Raw genomic sequence first — 25,139 nt, forward strand, 5'->3', positions numbered from 1 at the left:
CATGGGAACGCCTACTCTTCATATCATTAGCGTTAGTTGTTGCTTTCATCCATGGCGATGTTTTATGCGGAAGCTATCGCTGGAAAACTGGCGATATTGGCAGTTTGCACCAGCTTGAGAATGGGGCGATAATTTTTTCACCACTTTTGCTGCTCTAAAATGCCAATAACTAGGTGATAAGTACTTGAGAATATGCCCCGGAGCTGGGATGGAGGAGGCAGCGAGAAGCTATTTACAGAAGCTGAAAGAAAGACGTCGGCTCAGGTTACAGGTGAGGTTCAGTTAGGTGTGGGGATACTGGGCTGCTCGAAAGAAAGTTTCTGACCGGGGCTCTCCCCACACCCAAATGTAGCTATCACGAGTTAATCCCCATGGGATGGGGAACTGAAGTGCAGGCCAGCTTTTTCCAGGTAATATTCTGCAAGGAATTTCCAATACTTTGTGGTTTAAAACTCCCCTTTACCACCTGCTGAAAGATGGTAAATTGAAGCAGGAGCACCGTGGATGCTGGAAGTATGGGTGGGTGAGGGTGGCTTGTGAGCATGGGAGAGCCTGGCCTGGCAGGGAAGAGGCATATATGCCTGCCTCATCGTAGGAGTGGGGATCAGGAAGGGCCGTCACAGTGGCTCAAAATTCTCCCACTCTGCAAGGCATTTCAGCCTCTTTCCAGCAACCATCATCTTGTACGCAAGAGGTTAGGGGTGGGCTATAAATTCCACTCACCAGTGAAGTTAGCAGAGTTTTGCCCACTCCGCGTGATGCATGTAATGGGGAGTTCAAGCCATATTCCGCCAACAGCTGCGTGGCAGAGTTTTTTCTCATGCGTGGCTCGCCAAAGGTAAGTTGGCGAGCACGAGCATCCACTAGCTCGATTTTCGTTTGCTAGGATGGCATACGGCGAGATTGCCTCTATGCAGGTGGGCAGTCGCAGCTGATCATGACCATTCATGGTCGGAAAGCTACAGCTAGGGTAAAAAATGAACTAGAGCAGCAGCAAAATCAATTCGAGGAGCAGCACTCTCTGGTGACCGCATGGTGCTGTTCACTCTAATTTTTCAGTGCAGAGCGAACTGCTGGAGCTAAAACTCAGCAAGAGAAACGCAACATGCCTTGTTCCACTTGTTTCTGGTAATCCGTGGAATCTCACAGAGTTTTAATGGAAACCCCAAGCGTTCTTCCCACCCCTAGAAGAGATGAGGTAGAAACCAGCAGGCCAAATTATCTAGAGATTCATTTTCTAAATGAGGAGCCACAACCAGCTGGAGTCCCTCCTCATAGATGGTCAGAGTCAACTGTTGTAGCGGTCAACAAGGATTACATGAAGAGAACTCTGCTCGAGTGTGAAATGTAGATCAGAACATGAGCAATAAATAAGCAATGACATTGGGTAACGAAACAAACCACTACAATTTGGCAGACTTAGGTATCACAAGACTTTAACAATGAGTTTTCTATATGAATATTCTCCATTTAATAGACGAAACAGGATTATAGAAACTAAAGGTACGAACAAATCAAATGTCCATGTTGCCTCCAGGACCTAAAAGGCAAAATCAAATAAACCATCTGCCCCACAAACAAAACAGAAACAAAGATGATGATGAAAGCAGTCCTGGATCTGTGCAGGCAGAATGTGCAGGTGGGCGCAGGCGCCTAAGTCACAGTTCTCAGGACTGCAAGTAGTCATCCAGTGGTCTTCGGTAGCCATCCGGCTATGCCCTGTTCACTGCTGAGCCATTTGGACATTGGAGTTCTTGTTTGTGCTAAATAAGCATTTAATTCACTCCATCCATGCTAACATAAAGTTTGTAAGTATTCCAGCTCTGGTGCCAGAATATATTATTCATGGTAACAGAAACCCTGAGCTAATCAAGATGGTCCTAAAGCACAGTGATAATATCTGTCAACAACTGTTGTTCTATGGGGCTCCTGGCTTAAGTGCAGCGACCCTACGCCACTTTGCTGAACCCAAATTCAAGGCCCATGTGCTTGCACGCCTTCCGCACTCTGAGAGCAGATGTTGCATGTTCTTATATCGGTCTTGCTTGGTAGTACCCAAATCTTTTCCTCAGCTGCAACAAACTTGTTAAGAAGTATGTGGTAGGCGGGTACAGGCTCATAACTTCTTTATTCCACCAGCATACAGCCATCCATATCGCCCTTCCTCTTCAAACTGCCAATCCCACATTCCATATCCTCCCCTAGCAACCCAAGTCACACTCACGGTACTATGGCCACTCAAGCCACGCTCATGGAACCATGAGCGTCACAGGCTGCACTCAGGTTATAGCACACTCTACTGGCATGGTGGGGACAGGCATCATGTTCTGCTGGTGAAATCCCTCTTGCCCTTCTGGTATCCACAAAGAATCAATCTGCTGCACCACCACTGAAGTCGATAACACACAATCAAGGAAAACCTTAATCCAACTGCACACAGATGACAAAACAACCATCAAAGGCACACTCACTTACAGAACACGGGAACAATGCACCAGCCTCTGTGACGCCACCACAGACATTATCGCCCCATTCGTCATCGAATCCAACACTACATCTTCTTCTGAGAAATCAACTTCCAGCTGGACGACCCCACAGACACAAACTCCGCCAACCTCCTGGAACAAATGGACAAATTCGTCCTTCCCCAGCTGGTTACAGACCCTACACACAGAGCAGAATGCACACTAGACCCTATCTTCATGTTGAATAACAGAGTCAAATACAGCCATACCACTGAACTCACCTGGACCGGCCACTCCATTTTCCACTTCACCATCACAGGATCACTGCACACCACCTTCAACCCTTCCAGCATTTCCTTTTGCAGCTGGAGCGAAGTGACACAGACGATAGGGATGGACATCCTCAACATCACGAAGCCCGACGCTGCATCCAACCTGGAGCAGGCAGTCAAAAACTTTAAGACCTGGATAACCAGCGCCGCTGACCGAGTCGCCACCATAAAGCCAGCCAAAACCCGTAGATCCTCCAAACAAGTCAGCTGGTACACACCAGAACTCAACACAAAGAAATGCAGCTGCGAACAACCGTAGAGAAGATGGCACACCAGCCCAGACAATACAGACGAGTCATATTCAAGTCAGCCCTCAACAAATGCCACTGACTCAGACTAAAAAAAGAATACCTTGCAGACTGCATCTAGGATATTGCCAACCACACCATGGAACTCTTCACCATTGTCAGAAAGTTCTCCTACAGCCACAAGAACTAAGCCTGTGTGGTGAACTCCATTCCGTTCATGGAGTTTGAGGAGTTTTTTGCACTTTGTGCTCCGCAGAGCTTACGGAGTTCTGAAAGAGGTTTTTCTTCACTAAGTTGCCGAGCGCTAGCGAGGAAAATCCAATGCTAGACCACTCCCCTGTGAGATTTCTCAACACAGGCAATCGTGGATGGCGCTACCTCTCGTGTTGAGAAACCTTCCATTCGCCTTGTGGAAGCTGCCACTCGAGTAGAACTTCTACTCACGGCAGTAAGAATCAGCAAAGTCTTGCACTGTGCGAGATGCCATTCGTGCTGATTTTACAGTGCTGGACAAACACCTAGCACTAAAAATCAGTGCGAACGGTACAAGGTAGCCCCCTCCTCCACTCACGGAACTCCGCGTAGCTTGGCGGAGTTTTAATGTCACTCTCTGTGAACTCCACCTAGGCTTACCTATAAAATGATCCCTCCCTCAGAGAAACTCTCCAACGCTCTCATAAATCATTTCCACAACAAGATAACTAGCATCTACAGGAACTTTGAACCTCAAACCACCGACCTCCTCAGCTTCCTCACTCCAACGCAAACTTCCCCCGACCCACAGATCACTGCATGGGAACATTTCGCCACATCGAACACCACAGCCATCATGAACTCCATCCACTCGGGAGCACCTTCCGACCCCTGTCCCCACCGCCTCTTCAACCTAGGAAGCAACTAAATCAGCCATCCACTCACCACCATCCTCAACACATCCATCGCCACAGGCACCTTTCCAGATGCATGCAAAAAAGCAGAAGTCAGACCTCTCCTCAAGACACCCTCCTCAGACTCCAGCGAACTCCAGATTTACTGCCCCATCTTGCTGCTCCTGTTCCCAGCCAAAGTCCTGGAGAAAGCCATCAATGGACATCTCACAGAACAGCTGGAGAGAAACAACCTTCTCAACATCTTACAATCCGGCTACCGCGCCAACCACAGCACTGAGACCACCCTGATCGCCACCACAGAGGACATCCGCATCATACTTGACAGAGGAGAATCAGTGGCACTGATCTTTCTCTACCTAACTGCAGTCTTCGACACTGTATCCCACCACATACTCATCAAAAGACTGCACCAGACCAGGATCAAGGGATCAAGTGTTTCATTCCTCATGAGACGTATGCAGAGAATCCACCAACCCCCCTTCAGCTTGGAACCCATGAGCACCATCTGCGGCATCCCTCAAGGTTCATCCCTCAGCCTCACAATCTTCAACACCTACATGATGCCTCAGAGTGGCATCGACAGAACCCACAATATCAACATCATATCCTACACCAACAACACCCAACTAATTTTCTCATCCTCAGCAGACACCACAACCACCACGATCAACTTCCACAACTGCTTGAAGAGTGTCACAGCTTGGATGAAGGACAATTGCCTGAAGCTCAATACGGACAAGACCGAAGTGCTGATCTCTGGCAGTCACGCCTCTATCTGGAATGGCATCTGGTGGCCCTATGAACTTGGACCCACCCCCACACCAAAACACCACACCTGCAACTCCGAAATCATCAAGGACAGCAAACTCACACTTGAAATGACAGATCAACACAGTCTCCTCTGCCTCCTTCCACACTCTCCTCATGCTCCAAAGAATCTTCAAATGGCTCCCCCTAAGCACAATAGAAAAGCAGTCACACCATCCCTAATCACAGCCATCTGGACTACAGCAATGCACTTTACACAGGAACCACCATCAAAATCATGAGAAGGCTCCAGAAGATACAGAATGCAGCGGCTGGATTGATCCTCAACGTGCCCAAACAGACCCACATAACCCACGACCTGAGGAACCTCCACTGGCTCCACATTCCGAAAAAATGCCAATTGAAACTACCGACACACACCTACAAAGCCCTCCACAACTAAGGACCAGCATACATCAACCACCGTCTGAATTTCCACCAACCATCCAGAAACCTCTGCTCTGCCTCCCTTGCCATCACACCGATAAGGCGCATCTGCCACAGCCACAGCGGGGGGCGCTACTGCTTCCATCTTGCCACCAAGTGCTGGAACGCCCTCCCTCTCCACCTCTGAACATCACCCTCGCTGATTGACTTCAGGAAGAGACACAAGACCTGGCTGTTTAACTAAGCCCAGCAACCCAGCTGCCTGCATAGTCTCATGGGTGATAAGTAGTGCTCTATAAGTACTGACTGATTGACGCATTCAGTGACACTCTTTTGCATTGCTTTCTACAGACAAGCCTTCATCTTTTTTTTTTGTTATCACAGGCGTGGGATGCAGTTGTTCACAATCTCTAAGATTTTCCATAGCTGGGGCTCTGGGTTGAAGGTTCTTTGTCCTGTGGTTACCAAATAAAAAGGATTGTCTTGTTTTTCTAGCTAGTTCTTCTTGTCAGGCAACTTTCTAGATGGTTCCTCGTCAAACTTGTGCTCTTTGAGTGCTCCACAGTTGGTGATAGCAGCTCACAGTCCTTGTTCAGTCGTTGACCCTCTTACAATGTCTCTGTGGGTAAGTAGGCCTCAGGCTCAAAATTGCTATGCTGTCTGCCTATACTGTTTATCTGGCCATCTTTTCTCCATCAAAGTCCCATCCACATTGAAAGATATCCCAGAAGTAGCATTGTAGAGTTTGCACTTTTATGCATTTATGAAGCACTTATGTAGTTGTACACCACAGGAGAAGTAGTTCAATTGGATTGAAACATGTAACTTAGTCTTGGAATTCAAGGTAGCATTTTATGAAAAATGCAAGCCTGTGAGGCAGTAGGCCCCCTCACGTATGAGCAAGTGGCATGACCTATGCAGTTCTGGTGAGCTTTTTTGATTAAAGTGGTTCTCAGAGTTATGAAAGATTAGAAGTTGAGACTGTGAAATGTGTGGGAGGGTTTTAGTTGGTAGAAGGAATGTTTTCTTCTGTACTTAAAATGAGATATTGGCCAAACAGTGGTTAATCAGTGGCAAATTATACTCTGCTGATTTAGGACCCACCATGCACAATCAAACATGGTGAGACTAAACATAAATCAGAATCTGTGGAAATTACAATATGGCATGGTAAGATGTCCAAAATGTAACAGTTGAAAGTCGTTAATGTAAGGGTATGATTAGCATGTAAATTGTATTTATATAGTGCTTACTACCCCTGATGAGGCGTTGAAGCGCTTTTCAGCAAGTAGTGAGCTACTCCAGACCCAAAAGTGGAGGTTAGTAGTTTGTATATTAGTGAAAAAATGTCTTCTTTTCTTTGTGCATTATTGTGTTAGGTTGGTGCTCTTGATTTCTTGTGTGTTTAGTAGAGTTTAGAGTAGGGATAGAATGATGGAAATGGATTTGAAAGGGGAATTAGTAAGTTGTTTTTGTAATTTTGTAAGTAGTGTGGCTGCTAGTAGGGTGACATGGCTAAAAGGGAGGGGACGGTTTGAGAAAGATGTATGAGGGTTCATAGTGGTCAGAAAGGTTTGGGATGAGTCAGAGAGAGAGAGGATAAGACGAAGGTTGAAAGGAGGATTGTATTAATATAGATAAAATACTTAAATTAACATATATATACACATGACACTTGGGGGCCGATTACGTTTTGCCACATCGAACACCACAGCCACCATGAAGTCCATCCACTCGGGAGCACCCACAGACCCCTGTCCCCACCGCCTCTTCAACCTAGGAAGCAACTAAAACAGCCATCCACTCACTACCATCCTCAACGTATCCACTGCATCCGTCCGCCATCATGGTGGAGACCGGGACCATCCGCTATTCATGTGGCGGTCCCGCACACCAAATAAGGATGTGACCGCCACCATGTGGGTCGCATTTTGCATTTTAACATTGCGGCGAGTGCTGCTGACCCGCCACGTAGTTAAAATGGCATGTAGTACATTTCACTGCACTACATGGCAGGCACCACACTGTGCCTGCCACTTGTGCAGTAAAATGTAGGGGGTACCATGGGTACACCCAGTGCACCCACATCTCCCCCCAACACAAGGGGAGCCCACAACGGGCCCCCAAAACCAATCTCCACCAGACCTTCAATGGCGGTATCGGTGTCTGCCACAATTTCATTGATGCAGACCGCTCCACCAGGCAATCACAATGATTGCCTTTGTTAGTTCCGTGGCGGACGGGCTTCGCATCCGCCACAGTACGAACGCCATTCCCGCCGCTATCCTAATGTGGCGGGGGAAAATCACGGTTCGATTGCGGAAGGACCTTCCGCAATCATAATCGGCCCCTTGGTAAGGTTGTATTGGCTGGAGAAAGCCTCTCTACATAAATTCTCATATGTGCATAGGAGTAGCAATAGTTACATGGTCTGATGTGCACAATTATCTTGTGGTGAATTATGCACTTTTTTCACAGCATGTCTTAGAGTTTTATTAGTAGGCATAAACACTTCCATATATGAACCTATATGTACATAGAAGCACCAGTTATGACTTTGTGTACTATACACGATTGATAGCTTCCTAATAGATGTCCTCTCTCAAAAATGTCCTTGCCACTTTTGTTTGATTTTGAACATTTGTGTATTTTTTCCTCTGTTTAGTTAAGTATGGGCGAAATTTGCGAATTCGTGGTACGCGAATTAGTGCGAAAGCGAATTCGCGTTCTGCATAATCCGCGAATTTGTGCAAATTTGCGGGGGGGGTTTTTGGGCGTGTTCGCGGGGCGCTTTGCGTGTTCGCGGGCCTCTTGCAGCGCACCGACCGCGAAGTTACCCATGCGGTCGTACATGGGCACGGCCATCTTGTTTGCATTGCGTATTTCCGTTTCCGGGCGCTAGTTGCATTCTCACGTTGTGCGCGGGGCGCGATTACGTGGTCGCGTCCGTTTTTGCGTGCTCGCGGGAGAAATATCGTGCAAACTTACCCACGCGGTCCTCAATGGGCGCGGCCATCTTATATTTCATTCATTGCTATGGTTCTGGGCATCCTTTTTCAATCCTCCCCTAATCTTTGCAATCCTTTGTTTCTTTGAACTTTTTTTGATCTTTTTTACTCATTATCTATCCCTCTCTTTTTCTACATCTATATTTTGTGCTTTTTTCTACTTTTGGTTACTTTAAACTACTTTTTTCACCTCTTTTCTTTTATTTACTTTTTCCCTATTCTTTCCTATTTTCTATTTAACTTTCCTGTCCAGGACCATGGCAAAGGGAGCCGGGAAGAGCAAGGGGAAGGGTCCCGCACCCCGTAGCCGGCTCCCTTGCGGGCGATTACGGAGGGAGGATGTAGTGGCCAAGGAGATTTTCAGCGCGGTGGAGGTGGCTGCACTGATTTTCTACATCCAGTGCCATCTCCCCAAGACCGTGCCAGCAGGGGGCAGGCCGGTTCAGGGTATGGCCTCCAGGAGCGTCGCCAGCTGTGGGATAAGGTGTGCCGGGCCATGCGTAGGGAGTCGGGGGTCCGGCGCACCTATGACCAAGCGATGCACCACTGGGCTGACCTCCTCGGCCAGGAGCAGGACCTGCTCCACCTGCTAGGCATGGAGATCCCTGGCCTTGGTCAGTAGCTATTTAATAACTACTTTGTTTTCTTCTGCTCTGTGTTATATTGCTAATATATGTTTTTCCCGAAGAGCAAGAATGCTGCTGATTCGATTACATTGCAGGTAAATTAATGTTTAGATAGCTTCTGTGATTGCAGGTGCTCACCTGCTCAGTGGCGTTGCTACTGTGCTTACTTGTTTGCAACTTTGTGCTCATTTGAGCAGAACTGCGTAATGCTAGAGAGACTAGAGACTCAAGTCTAGTCCTTCCTTTGTACTCCTGCTGCCGCTATGAAGAGATAGTGGTGGATTGATAGGTTGAGTATATGACTTGGTATTTAGTAGTAGGACATTTTTTAGTGGTCTGCAATCATGATGACGGACTGTGTCTGTCACGTCGCGTGCTGCTGAGTGCTGGCAGTCGTAGTAGAACCTTTTTGTTGCTGGTTTAGTTAGTGATTTACATAACTTTCCAAGTAGACGGTCTGCGAATCCAGCAATACTGTACTATCTATCCGAGTTGACCAGAACAGATAGGTCAATCAATACATGTAGTGCAATTGTTGGTAATTTGTTTCCCCGAGATAACTTTAGATTGTGGTCAAAGAAATCAAATATTTAAAAAAAAACAATCAACCATGTTTGTGTTTATTTCATGATCATCAGCACCTCCCAGGGGCAAGAAGAATACTGAGACTCCGGCGGAACAAAGTGGGCAGGAACGGTCCTCTGCAGGCTCCTCTGCTGGCCCCAGTAAGTTGTTCTGTTGTTAATATAATTATACTTCCCTAACTTTTACAGTTCCTATTCATTCCAAACTGTTTCCTAATTCTATTTTTTACAAAATAGTCTTTGATCTTCTTGTAGACTGTTTCTACATTCTTATCCTGCCTCTCTACCATCACTCTCTGTGCTATTACTATTTACTATTATTATGAGTCGGTCTGTGTAGGTAGCTAAGCTTGCCCAGTCGGCAAACGGTGTTAAACAAAACTCTGATCCAGCAATAGCTCTAGAGGCACTGAGTGCAGTCCTCTGGGTTGCCCTTGCTGTCTATTCCAGTCTTCTTAATGTTAGTGCTTTGACAATTTCCAACAACAAAATGTCAATGTCCACCAAGTATAAGCTAGTAGTTGGCTTTTTGATTTGATAGTAGCACATACCATACCGCTAGTGTTTCAGGGACTATTCTGCACATACAGAAGTATGGATAAGAGAAATAGGACATTGTTGATGATAGGTGCAGTTTGACTTTCCACATACCTCATTCAGAAGTAACTGTAGGACTCGGGAGCCCTCACCTTGTTGGAACTTCAAGTCCTCCTGGTGGTGATGAGGAGTAGGTGGTTCTGTCTGTAATTAGAAAAATGTTGCACGTTAAAAAGCAAGCATTCATCAGTTGTGCCAAAAAGTGTAGCATGTTATGGCTAAGCATATAAGTTAACACCCTCCCCAAAACCGTGACTTTTTTTCAGTCCCAATAATTAAAAATTGTTTAAGTGTTATAACTTAACATTTTCTCTTCCATTACGAGACAAAATAGGGGGTGGTGTATGGCATCTAAAAATATGACATGTTTTTTTTCTAGGTGTCATCACAACATCGGATGTTGCTCTTCCCACCATCGGTGCCGGGGTCAGCAGCGTGGAGGGGTCCACTCCAGGGGCGGATGCGGCGGCGCCACAAGTGCCACCAGGAGGAGCTGAGGGGAATAATTCAGCAGCGGTGGACGGTGGTAAGTTATTATACTCCTTATTTATTGACATTTTAGAGTAGGCTCGCAAATGGGTGTATGATGTACTGTACAGTAGACAGTACACTAGTAGAAGTACACTGTACTGTTATGAACAGTTACTAATTTAGAACTAAATTTTTGCCAATCATGGAGAAGACAGTTGTTGTATTCCTTCCTCCTGTCCTTCTAGAATTGTTATGACTCTTTTGTGGTTCTACATTCTATATGTGGGAGTTAGGCAGTGCAAGTCTGTCTCCTGAAGATTGTGGATGTACAAGCTGTTATTCCTTCAATAAATCTCCTATCTACTACCACTACTGTTTCCTGGATTACATCATAATTTTGGCGACGTTTTGGGATACTTTGAGAACACCATACTTTGAGAACATCATCTTTTTATTTTATTTTACTTTAAAAGAAGTGGATACTTGGAGAAAGGATTGGAAACAGCGTTCACGCATACCTAAAGGTATTTATTTTTATTAAGTGTATATTGATTGCACCTGCGCCTGATTTTTATTTATGGTTGTGCCTTGATTGCACCAGCGGCTGAGTTTTCGTGATTTTACAACCTTTGAATGTTATTCATACTCAAACTTTCCTTATTTTTATCAACATTGTCTTTCTACTAAATATATGGAAACTCCAACATTTCCTGTTAACATCTTGTTATAATTATTTGGGAAATTGTCTTCACCTTATTTCCAGTACTCGAGCGGTGTACATTTGAATTGCTGGCATCGCGTGTGCATTCGAATTACTGGCATCGTGTGAGCACACACGCTCAGGATCTCCATTCTCCGTCTTCGATCGGTGAGTCTTTCACCGAACTTTGACTCTTCAGCACGCATCACGCAGCGCAGCGCGCATCATGTAGCGTCCTGCGTCATCGCATGGTCCGCCATTTTGAATCACCTTGACGACGCTTCACAACGCCGATCCGCACGGCAGCGGTGGCTTTATGAACCTCAATAATTTTGCATCGTGACCTCTACGCCAGCAAACACATCGCGATCTCTTCGCCAGCAAATAAAAAAAAAAAGAGAAGCATTTTTTTTTGTGGCTTGGATTGTGCTAAATTTCTACATCAACAAGCTCACGCTCATGATTTCTACACCAGCAATTACAAGTACTTCTGTCGATCCTGTTTTAACTAAGATAGACATCGGTTACTACCTCTTTTATTTTAATTTATATATTTTATTGCTCATATGTGTATAATGTATCTATTTTAGGTGTCTTCTTTTACTTTCACACATACAATATTTCAACAGTACTTCCTACTATGTCTAACAACATTCTCTCTCCTGCACATTTCCTACCTTTAGCTGGTGATCCCAAAATGGAATGGGATCTATGGTTTCCTACATTTCTAGCGTATGTTGATGTTGTAGAAGAGGATGGTTGTTCCCCTAAGAGGAAATTAGCGCTATTGAAAAACTGTCTAGGTGGTGCTGGTCTTAAAGAATTAGAAAATGTACCTCCTATTGAAGGTGCGGGTGATCTAAATGTATTTAATGTTGTTGTTAAACAATTGGGTACTAGATTTGGAAGGAAGATAAATACTGTCATGGAACGTTTTAAATTTTATTCCTGTGCACAAAAAGAAGATGAGTCAATTGAGAACTATGTAGCTGCGTTGCGAACTCTCGCTGGTTCCTGTGCTTTTGAAACACTTAATTTTGAACAGGTTCTCAGAGATCAAATTATGATGAGAACTAAGAGTAAGAAAATACAGGAACGTTTATGGATGGGAACTGAAACTACTCTTAAGGCTGTATTAAACATTGCTAAAGGCATCGAACAGTCTAAACTGTTTGTAAGTGAGATCAGAGGCCAGGAAAGCAAAAACAAAGTAGTGATTCCTGAAGTTTCAGTAGTAAAGGAATTTTACAATCAAAGGAAAACGCAGTTTGTTCCCAATAAATCACAGTTTATTCATAATAAACAAAAGGAACATTTTAGAAGGGATATTAAACCTTTTGAAAGGAGAAACCAAATAGTTTGTTACAGGTGCGGAGGTGTCGACCATGTAGGGAGCCACAGAGGTTGTCCTGCCTGGAACAAAATATGCATTAAATGCAAACATTCAGGCCATCTTAGCAAAATGTGTAGGTCCACTCAGAAAGTGAATTTATTGACAGATGATGAATCTGATCCTATTCCCATTGACAGTCTTGGAATTAACAGTTTGTTGTGCGTTGGTGACACCAAATGCAAAGGTTTTCCTAAAGATATAATCTTGATTGATGGCAATGAAATTTCCATGCTCATTGATTCCTGTGCATGGTATAGTATCATAGGTATGGATATTTTTAATACATTTTGGGGTTCTTTGAAGCAATTACCACCAGATGTACAACCCGGTGGTTACACTGGTCATAAAATTGACTTGGTTGGTTTCATGTGGGCTAACATCACATTTAAAGGTAGGAGTATTAAAGGCAAAGTTTATGTCGCTACTAGTGGTGCTTCCATTCTCTGTTGGCCTCATCAGCATGAGTTAGGTATTAAACTTGACCCCAATGCATCACATCCTGTGTATATCGTATCTCCAGAGGCTGATAAGTTTACCAATTGTATTAAAGAGAAGTTTCCTGCCATTTTCACCGACAAGTTAGGTAAATTCGAGAATTTCAAACACCGCATTATCCTTAAGGAAGGAGCTATCCCTGTGAGGCACAGAGTTAGAAATGTGCCACTAGCGTATCGTGATAAACGAAAAGTTATTTTATTTGATCTTGTGGCCAGGAGGATAGTGGAACCTGTTGAATCTTCTCCTTGGGTTTCGCCAGTGGTTTTATCCATTAAAAGCAATGGCGAACTTCGGCTATGTGTTGACCTTCGGAGTTTGAACCAAGAGATTTGGGTTGATAGGCATCCTCTACCCAATATACATGAGTTGATTTCTACCCTTTCTGGTGCATGTGTATTCTCTACTGTAGATTTGGCTAGTGCTTACCATCAGGTACTTTTGCATGAAGAGTCTAAGTTTTTGACTACCTTCATAACACCAGAAGGTATGTTTCAATTCTGTCGCATGCCTTTTGGTTTAGCCAGTGCAGCTTCAGTCTTTCAAAGACTCATGAAAGAGGTTCTTGAGGGTTGTGAGGGAGCTATAGCTTTTCAGGACGATATTTTGATTTTTGGGAAGAATTTTGAAGATCATGACAGGAATTTAAACTCTGTGCTAAAACAGATTCAAAATAAAGGTCTAACCTTAAAATTCTCAAAGTGCAAGTTTAGACAGAGTAAAGTGGAATATCTCAGACACGAGATCTCTTCCCAAGGTATTAAGCCTAAGCTCAATCATATCCAAAGTATACTTAAGGCACCTGCACCCTCTAGTAAAGAACAACTTGTGTCTTTCTTAGGATTTACCGAATTTTACAGTAAATTTGTACAAGATTATTCATCAAAAGTACATTCGTTGAGATTACTGTTAAAAAAAGATGTAAAGTTTTTATGAACTGTTGAACAACAATTTGCTTTTGACCTACTAAAAAAGGAGATTCTTAACGCTCCATTTTTTAGACCTTTTGAGTTGGGTAAAGAATGTATTGTATGTGTGGATGCAAGCAATGTAGGTTTGGGTTCTGTATTAATGCAAAAAAATATGGGTGAGGAGTATGTTGTTTCCTATGCCTCGAGAACTCTCCATGGTGCTGAGTACAATTATTCCACTATTGAAAAAGAATTGTTGGCCTGCACTTGGGCCGTCAAACATTTCAGACAGTTTCTTTGGGGAACTAAATTTCGTTTACGAACCGACCACAAGCCTCTAATTAACATTCTAGCGGCTGGTGGTGGGAGGACTCTAACAGCGCGTTTGGCACGCTTGGCTGCGAAACTGCAGGAATTCCAGTGTGTAGTGGAATATGTTCCTGGCCGTTTGAATGTACATGCCGATTGCATGTCTAGGTTGCCTCTAGATTCGCAAGTTTCTAGTGTTCACAGTGAGTTTGATGTTATATTTTCCATTGGTGATGTCAACCGTGAAGGTAACAACAAGTTGTCTGGAACTATTTCAGAAGTTGACTGGAGAAATGCCATGTTTAAGGATTCTGGTTTATCTAATGTAGTGACGTACTTACAACATGGTTGGCCTGAGGAACGGAAATTATCAGGCGATGTTCTGTCTTTTTATAAGATAAAGGATGAAATCATGTTTGACCAGGGTTTTGTAACTAGAGGTGATAAAATAGTTCCTCCTTGTGATTTACGGAAGAAAATTATTTCAATGGCTCATGAAGGCCACATGGGCATGTCCCGTACCAAAAGGCGTATTCGTGAATTCTTCTGGTGGCCATGTATTGATAATATGATTGATAAATGGGTCAGTTCTTGTTTACCTTGTTCTTTGAGTGATAAGTCTGTGAAACCTCTGACTGTTGGTGTTTCGCCCATTGAATTTGTTACATCTCCCTGGAAAAAATTGGGAGTGGATATTGTTGGTCCTTTTGATTTGTCACCTAACAAAGACTTGTTTATTTTGGTTTTAATTGACTACTTTTCCAAATGGCCAGAGTTAAAGGTTGTGGATAAAATAGGTTCTACTCAAGTTGTGGAATTTTTGGATGAAGTGTTTTGTAGAGAGGGCATTCCTGCTGAAATTGTTTCAGATAATGGTCCACAGTTTATTAGCAAAGAATGTTCTTCTTTCCTTGAAAGATGTGGTATTGTACACAAAAGGGTGTCAAATTATAACCCACAGGCCAATGGTCAAAAAGAACGTTTTAATAGAGTGATAAAGGAGTCCATCCAACTTGCTGTTAAGAGCAATTTAAATTGGAGAGAAGCATTACGTGCCTCTTTATTGTCTTATCGTGTTTCCCCCAATTCTGTTACGGGTCTGTCTCCTTTTGAGATGTTAAGAGGCAGGAAGCCAGGCTCTAAACTTTTACCCTGGTGGATGAAAAGCAAAATCTCTTGTGAGCGTTCCATTGATCCTTTTAAAGTCAAAGACAGGGTGTTAGCATATCAGGAAAGGATGAAAAGGAATTGTTCTGGTTCTGCCACACATAGTCCAAAGATCAAAGTGGGTGATTTTGTGCGAGTAAAATTTGGTAGAACTTTTGGCAATAAATGGAATAAATGGTCTGACCCCTGTAAAGTTTCTGAGGTTTTCAATAAGGCTGTAAGAGTTGAAGGTGGTAAGGTCTGGAACTTTAGAAGGATTTCTTTGTGTAAAGTCTTGGATTCTAAGACTATTTCGCAGTCAAGCTCAAATGCCAGTCCATCTTTGCAGTCAAACTTAAATGCTGAAAATGATGTAACCTTTTCAGCCTTATTAGACACTTTTGGGTGTGAGCCACAAACAGAGATTGTCAATTCACCACAGATTGTCAATTTGCCTCAAACTGAGAATGTTGATTCGCAATTTAGTGAGGTCAATTTACCCATCAATGACTGTGATACTCTAAATGACTCTAATGGGAATGCTGATTATGAAGTCTCCGGACGTGTCATTGAACAATCTGGTAATGAGGCTTTAAGGAGAAGTGTTCGTGTTAAATATTCTCCTATCAAATTGCGTGATTTTGTTCATTAATTTTTTTTTTTTTAAAGGGGGAAGGTGTGTTGTATTCCTTCCTCCTGTCCTTCTAGAATTGTTATGACTCTTTTGTGGTTCTACATTCTATATGTGAGAGTTAGGCAGTGCAAGTCTGTCTCCTGAAGATTGTGGATGTACAAGCTGTTATTCCTTCAATAAATCTCCTATCTACTACCACTACTGTTTCCTGGATTACATCAACAGTCACCCTTGACTTTGCCATAGCATTAGCGGCGGTAGTTCTCGAGTAAGCATTGACCACCTCTATTTCACTTCAACTCAGCTGTGAAACTTTTATTGTGAAGCCAAGTCAGATCAGATAAACTTGAGGGATGTGATGAACTAAAAGGGAAAGAAGGGTGTAAGGAAGGATGAGCGAGTCGTAACATTTATGACTGTTAAGAATGATATGTGTTTTTGAATGCATGTAGAGGTGGCTGATAGGAAGGAATCAGATGCATGGCTGCTTGAAGCAAGGATGGTTGGAGGAGAAAGAAAAGATGACTGCCTGTGTGGGCGAATCAGAAAATGCATGTGTGGTGTGCATTGCAATATATCATTTGGGTGAAAGTGAAATGCAAGTCAAGATGGTGGTTTACCAAATAAAATGAAAAGGGTGTTAGTTGGTTGTTGAGAAAAAGTAAAGTTGGTACAGTTGAGACATTAAGAAGAATGATAGACGTTTACTTTGAAAGCATGGATGGTATCTTCTTCCTCATAGATAGCAGAGGTGTATGTAGAGCAGACGCTCAGTGGCTGAAGAGTGTTACTTTGTTTGAACAGCATGTCCGTGCCAAAGTAGCAAAGCAGAGGAAATCCAAATACTAGAAGTTGTGATTGTTCAGAAATTCTCCCTTGACTAACAGTACAGTAGTTTACTTTGCAAGCACAGCATATATTGTGTATGTATTGTATAGTTGACATTATATCAAGTCAAGTCCCTTCCTCTGACAATTATGGGTACCACACTCACTCCCTATGTTAATAATTTTCTTTCAGCTGTGTCAATCATGGGTGGACTATCGCTGTTTTTCACTCAATCTATCACAACAAAGCACCTAAAGTCATCCATCATATAAGCAAAGATCATGTGATCGGCTGGATACATGATCAGAAATGAATAATCTTAATTTTCCTTTTGTAGTACTGAAGGCCCGGGGGGGCAGTGCGAAATATAAATTACATTGAGCAGAAGCCCTTGATGTAACCGAGTATGGCCAGTGCCACCCCTATAGCAAATTAAGAGCTTCCCTATCCCCACCTACATGTACTGCTTAACCCCTTGGGCGCGGCCGCGATTCTGCGCCTGTGTGGCAGAATCGAGAGTGGGCGGGTTTATGACGGCCCCCAGCCGTCATCAGCACACGAGCCCCGTGATGCATGACGGCTGGGGGCTGTCATCAGCATCGAAGGGGTTAAAGTAATGCGAGTCTGCGTCATCATCATGGCTTGTGTCTGTTTTTCATGGGTGCAAGCTGACCGAGCTGGCATTATGCCGCCTACTACAAGTTCACGTACAAGTAATTTCTTTCGCAAAACTAGAGAAAAAAAGAAGAAGACTGGTGTACTCTCTGACTCTCTGACTATGTAGTGAGTCCATAGTGCTGCTAGTAGAATTCCTGAAACTCCCACTAATGTTACAGGCCTACAAAGACGGCGGAAAGATACATGCCAAAATGTTATACTGCGCTTGCAAGTTGCTAGTGTTACTTTGAGACAACTTTCTGTTGAATTATTTGTGTTATTGTTAAAGAGTATTGGTTACAGTATTTTTTTTTCTTTTCATATAGATGCTCCACAAAAGCTCACCCGAAAGGAGAGGGCTGTCTGGGCCAGGGCCCGCAAGCTGGAGGCCATTTGTGACGAATATCTCTGGCTGTGGGCTTGGGAACAGGAGGAGGAGGCGGCAACAGCTGCATCCTCCTCCAGTGCCCCCGGGTCCACCAGCCAGCAGCCTCCAGCACGGCGCTGTGGTCCAGCAGACTCCCGCCCCCGCTGCACAGCTGCAAGAACACCAGCAGCTGCCCCCCAGACCCTGGATGGCACGCCTGCGCCGGCAACGCCGCCGAGTGGACTACCTGGAGCGCACGGTGGAGAAGCAGCAGCACTAGCTCCGGGACCTCCGCAGAGAGCTGCGGGACCACCTGTCCACAGGACACCGCCGGAAGTGACTGTGGGGCATATTATCATGGGGGTTTATCTCCGCTTTTTTGGCTTTAAAAGCCAAGAAAGCGGAGATAAAATTATCTCCCTATTACCTAGCTGTCGCTAACACCAGTTAGCGACAGCTAGTAGGAGATAGCGACCATCTTGGGCCCCACTTTGCATGTCAGTGATATCTATCACTAATGACATGCAAAGTGGGCATGTCAAGATGTTAGCGACTGGAAACAGTCGCTAACATCGCTATCTCCTATTACCAACTTTTGGAGATATTCGCGCTAAGCGCAAATATCTCCAAAAGCTAACACCTGCCCTGAGCAGTTCTTAGCCATGCTATCCAATGGGAGGTGGATAACATGGCTAAGAGCATTAGCTCGGTAATGCATGAATATCGCTGACTTTTCAGCGATATTCATGCATTGCGGCCGTTTTTTATCGCATTTGCGATAAACCTTGGTAATACCAAGGTTTATCTGCGATAAAAATCGGCGCAGCTCAGCGGTAAATTTTTGTCTCTAACCAAGCAATAGCGATAATTATCGCTATTGCTTTGTAATATGCCCCAGTGTCCCTTGCTCCTTTTTTAAAGACTGTTGGGGGGGTGGGAATTGGGAGTTGGGGATTCTATTTCTGAGGGTTTATTTGCGGGACATTTGAAATGGACAATTGTTGGGGTTAGGTGGGGGGTGGTTTGTGTCTATGGACAACTTTATTTTTGTTATGGTAAATATATATTTATTTATTTTACATACTTCAACATAGTGTACGCATTCATATTATTTTGTGGGGTGGTGGGCGGGGGTTACTGCACGTTTGGTTTCCTCAAAATTACCAGCATGAATTATCTAAAACGTCCAAAAATGTACAAAAGTGCCACTAACAGAGTTAGTGAATTAAATTGGCCTACTAGTACTTTACTAGTACTACTGTCAGTCTCTCCTCTCCTCCGAGTCCTAGCCATTATTCTACCGCCCCAAAATACGTATCTTACCTGTGATTCGTGTTTTAGAATAGAGCTAGGCATAGCTCTGGCTGCATGGCAAATGGCGATTACGGTTGCCCATCCATCCAGGACAGAAATTCCATTGTTGTAGCGGTAGTAGGAGTGGTACCGGTGGTAGTAGTAGTGGTACCACACTAGCAGTAGCAGCATATGAAAAACAAAGGAAAAAAATTAGACATTGAGTGGCCTGAGAGGAGTATTAGAAGGAACAGTATATTTGTAGCCTAAGCAATGCTGAAGATAAGTATGGGAAACATTTTTTTGCATGGATGATTATGGCTACAACAAGAACAGTGACACAGCAGCGTAACAAGTCTTGACATGTAGGAGGATGATGTTGACGATGGATCCAATCGATGGTGGGCACGACAATTAGAATTGATTTTAAAAATAGTTACTCATTGGTGTTTTTTTAAGCAGAATTACAATATCCTAGGATTCATCTAGCTGCCTTAAAATTGTTTTGAGGAGGTTGCTTGTACATTATCCTCCCCAGCAAGTGTGTGGAATTATTGCTGTCATTTAGTCACACCTCAATGAAAACCACACAGCCCGGGGGAAGAGGGTTAGGGTTTGAAAATTGGATGGGAATGGGTTTTTTGGGAATGTTTTGTGGAGAGAGGAAAATAAAACACAGCATGGACAAACAACAAATGAAGAAATACAAATCTTTGGATACGAAGATATCCATAAATCTTTTAAGGAACATAAAGGAAGTGCATGCATGAAGTTGTTTGCTAAATGGATGGTTCGGTTACTGAAAAGTAGTACTAACTACCACTTACTAAGTAGTACTAAACTATTAGACAGTACAGGGCTGTTGTAATTACGCAATTTCACTCAGAGAGAGAATGACTTAGTAGTACATCACATTAATTTTAAAAATAGCAAAGAAAGTTATGAAATAGCTGTAGGGATGAATTTGAAGCAGAGAGTCACACTCATAGAAGTTCACAACAATAAGTTATTTAAAAGATAAGGAGAAGTGAAGAGGAAAGGATACTGTAACTGTATGTTGTTGTTGTCCTGTTCAATTTGGGAAGTTGCATGCATCCAGCCATTCCTTTTATTCGCGGTAGTCCTCCATTCCATCTGACACTCCATCGATCAATCTTGGTGACCAGACACACTGTCCACTGCCTGCCTTGCGGATGCGGAATTGCGGATTGATGTTGTTCCCATGGCACAAGGTAAAAGCCGGCCTGCAATTGTTGATGGAAAAACAGAAAGGGATATTAAAACAGCACTGAGAAAAAATATAAGGTACGGTGTGTAGTGCAAAAATAACACTTTCAGAGGCGACAGTATTACAAACAGGCATCATTTCTAAAGTGCGTACTCTGAGTCTCCTTTTCAAGGATAGTAATTGCACACAGCAGGCCAGGGCCATGCAGACGGTCAAGGCAGGCACCACTGAGTGAACCACCCTGATGATGTAGCATACCTCTTTGACACAGACAGGCAAAGCATATCTAATTTTATGCAGCAAGCCACATAGCCACAATTTTACATGAACTGCTGTCTGGTCTCACTCTCTGGCATACACTACACTGTCTCTACCACTCCCATACCACTACTAGACAGACATGTAGGTCTGCTGTGGTTGTTGTTGACTTGTTTACCTGTTTGCCACTCACGAAACTGCCATATTTCCTCCGTAAACCGACAATGATGATGATCCATCCATCCCAGTGAGTGACTGTGTAAAGAATAAAGATAATATGTAACTTTAATCATCAAGACTCATCATCATCATCATGGTATGTTATTGGCAAACTCAATGTTGTCTACACACTGAGTCCAAGGACATTTTCCATACTGAAAAATGCAAAGTAGTGGCTGGCCCCTGCAGTAGAAGTACAATTTGTATTAAACAAGGTAACAGAGTACACTTGCGTTACATTTAGTGTGTAAAAGATTAAATAATAATAACAGAACACATAGATAGGATTCACTTCATGCACAACAAACAAACAACAATTGCTTTCATCAGAGCCAGACAGCCAGTGTTGTCCACCACTGCATGCCATCTCATTATTCATTACCTGTTCCACTTGTCATCATCTTACATAAGTGAAGGGCCACAGATAGCCTCTCGTGTCAGTTTCAGAAGGTGCAGTCAGCATAGTGAGTCATTCCAGTCCCACTTCTTTTGAGGGGTCTCGTGTTCGGACTGAAGCGTCAGTTTCTAGATTCTGCGTAATCCATCCATCTGCCTTGAGGGAAATGGATAGGGGGAGTCTGGAGGAGGAGGATAGAGGACCATGACTGAGTTGTGAACTTCAGGAATGCAGACTAGCCTCATGTCTTTCATAGGAGCAGACCGTATTTTAATGCTATTGACATACTCATTGATTACCTTGTACTGCTCAAACAGACGTTCAAGCATGTAGAAGGTTGAGTTCCAACGTGTTGCCACCTCCTGGATGAGTCCTTTGACTGGCACTCTACGGCTACGTTGAATGATCCTCATCTCCTTCCGGGCCTTAAAAGAATGGCTGAAATGTGTGCAGATTCTTCGGCAGGTGGTCAGTAACTTGCTTACTGTGTTTTCTCTTTTCAAAAAATCTTGCACAACAATGTTAATGCAGTGCGCCAAACACGGCACTCTGAAGTAGCCACCATCATGCATGGCCTTAACTATATTACTGCCCTTATCCTTGGAAACATAACCAATCATGCGACTTCTTGGCACCAGCCATTTAGAGACCTTACTCTTAAACTCATCCAAAATGTTTAATGCAGTTTGAGATTTCTCCATGGCAAACATGGCTACTGTTGCATGTTTCCGACTCGCTTGAAAAATGGTGGTAGGGTAAACACCTGTAGACATCTTTTCTCTAACCCCTGCAAAAGAGACCCAGTGTGCAGTGATGCACATGTAATCCACGGCTTGAAAACTGGTCCACATGTCTGTTGTCAGGTGGATGGTGTGAACAGCACTCTTCTGCAAAGCTGACCCAATCACTTCCAGCACATCTTCATGTAGTGCTGGAACCGCAACTCTGGCAAAATAGGACCGGCTAGAAACCTTCCATTTAGGGCAGACTGTTGCCACAAATTCTAGAAAACCCACCCCTTCCACGAAAGAAAAATGGAGAAGGTCCAGCGCTAGCATTTTAGCCAGCTCCGACCAAAACATGCTTTTAATGGTGGTCTGGACCGTTTTACGTGATGATGATGATCCATACTTCTTCAACCCAGTTAGGCTCATTGATGTACTTTTTCACATTAGTGTCTCTCCCAGACTCTTACTGTGCCTCATAGATATTGCTGGGGTAGAGGGTGTGGGCGCTATCACTGCAGTGCTGCTGCCAGGGGTACTGTGTGTAAAAGAAAAAATGTCTGTCGCTTCTTCACCTCCCCCCTGCATGATCAGCCCCTCGTCATCATCAGATGCAATATCAATGGGTACATTTGGATTTCTTGTACTTTTGGCTTACCGGATCTTACTTAGGTACCATAGTTGGTACCAAGCTTACCCCAACTAGCTACAGCTTTACAAATCGAACAAATGACAAGATTTTCCGCCTGTTTGCTAACACTAAAAAAGTCCCAAACTGGGGACTGGAGATGTCTGGTGGTGGTGGAGGTGCTACTTTCAATGCCAGATGAAGTGGAGAATGGGCGTGGCTGAATTTGACTCTGTTGTGCACTTACAGCACCACTACTTGAGGTAATGGAGGTCGAGCTGGATGGAGGTCCCTGCCGGCCCTTCTGACGAGAAAATATGGAAGCTGTAGGTCATGTTGGTGTAGTAGTTAACTGCATTGGTGGTGGTACCAGTGCCACGCCGCCCACATCTCGCTCAGCAGCAATTCCGATAGGGTAAAAATGTCTGTCTGCTGCATGCCCGCCGGGCCTGGAGTGACGACTGTGATGACTGGGTCAGCGTCAGACTGTTCATCAGCAGCAGAATACAACACTTCTTGTTCGTCGTCATCACCCATAAGTGGAAGCCTTGCAGGAACCCTCCTTTAAGGCTTAGCTACTTTTGTCGGCTCATGGCGTGCCTCACTCTCAGACTGCATTGGTGGGTTCCAATCAACATCAAGATCATCAGAAGGAAGGGGGCTTGAAGAAGAACTTGTAGTAGCCCTCCTTGACCTTTTTCTTGCTGGGGATCTGGAAGACAATGGATCATCATCAGGAGGAGTGGCTTCCTCGGATGAAACCTCCGCTTCAATCTCGATTTCCTGATGTGCCCCTACTTCTGGAGGAACAAGCATTGTGGGCAGTTGTGCCGCTTCTTGCGCCTCTAGTTTTGCCTCTCCATGCGTCTCTCCTTGCGCCTCTCCTTGCGCCTCTCCTTAATCCTCTCCTTGCGCCTCTCCTTGCACCTCTCCTTGCGCCTCTCCTTGCGCCTCCACTTGCGCCTCCACTTGCGCCTCCACTTGCGCCTCTCCTTGCACATGTACTGCTTGTACTGGTTGCACCTGTGGTTGTCATTGCGGCTGTGGTTGTTGAACACTCGACTGATAAGTTACACCCCGCGTTGATTGGATGCTACTTTCTTGCGATGACCCAACATCACTGGTTGATGGCGATTGAACAATTAAAGTGGTTGCCTCTGCAGCACTCATGGCCTTGGACCTAACTTGGCGTGGTGGCCCTGAGCCCAATGAAGCGGAGATGCTGCTCCCAGCTTGGTCCCTGGTGGACCGCACTGCTGCAGGCGTAGGTTTTTTTCACCAAAAAAAACTGTCTGTAGGCACACCAGTCTCCTTGGAAAGTGGCGCCACTTGCTTCTTCTGCTCCTTCTTACTGGCAGTGGCACTGGCAACTTTTTTGGTGGAGGAGCTACGGCCACCTTTCTTTGGGCCCATCTTCCTCAGATGTCAGAACAGCAGGCCGCAGTTGCACGAGTTGCAGAGTTGTCTGTGGACACACGTGACGTCACATGACGTTGTGCTGAAACACACCGCAGCAGGACTTCTTCCTGGCACTGATGATGAACGATGACTGATTTGCGGTTTTCTTGTGCACCTAAAAGCAAAGGAAGCCAGAGGAACATCAGTTAAATAAATGTTGCATATGTCGTGCTTCAATTAATATTTGCAACTAGGCATTTATTTTTACAAAACACCCAAAAACGGGAAGACCCAAAATAAAAATTGCAATTCTAATCAAAAATGGATGTTTACATGAATAGAAGAGACATCCCACAGAAAGACTTGGCCCGTGCTCCACTGAGTACCCCTGGGCATAATGGATGAAAGCAAGGCAAACTGGGTGCAGGCCTGAGCACACTGCCTGTCTTCAAAATGGCCACTTCACCCCCACCAAATGGACAGGCCCTGCCTGTACCAGGCCTCAAAATGGCCCCCACCCACATGGGCAGGCCCCAACAACCCACCAAAAAGTCGAAAAACACACACAAATCAACACAATCCAATGGCATCCATGCCCTCAATGATGTTTAAATTCAAGACACCCCACAGAAAGACTTGGTCCATGCACCACTGAGTACCCCTGGGCATAATGGGTGAAAGCAAGGCAGACTGGATGCAGGCCTATGACACAAAGCACAGTGCCTGGCTTCAAAATGGCCCCTTGACCCCCACTCACATGGCCAGGCTCTGCCTGTACCAGGCCTAAAAATGGCCTCCACCCACATGGCCAGGCCTCAACAACCCACCAAAAAGTAAAAAAAACACACAAAAACACCGCAATCCAATACCATCCATTCCCTCAATGATGTTTAAATTCAAGACACCCCACAGAAAGACTTGGCCCATGCACCACTGGGTACCCCTGGGCATAATGGATGAAAGCAAGGCAAACTGGGTGCAGGCCTGAGCACACTGCCTGGCTTCAAAATGGCCCCTTCACCCCCACCACATGGCCAGGCCCTAATCGTCGTTCTTTTACCGTTCCCGCAGATGTAATCTAACCATATAAAGACAGGCTTGTGAGTAATATTTTTCAGCTACCATTGTTTTCACTGCA

The sequence above is a fragment of the Lissotriton helveticus genome, chromosome 5_1, assembly GCF_964261635.1.
Source record: "Lissotriton helveticus chromosome 5_1, aLisHel1.1, whole genome shotgun sequence".
Classification (NCBI taxonomy): domain Eukaryota; kingdom Metazoa; phylum Chordata; class Amphibia; order Caudata; family Salamandridae; genus Lissotriton; species Lissotriton helveticus.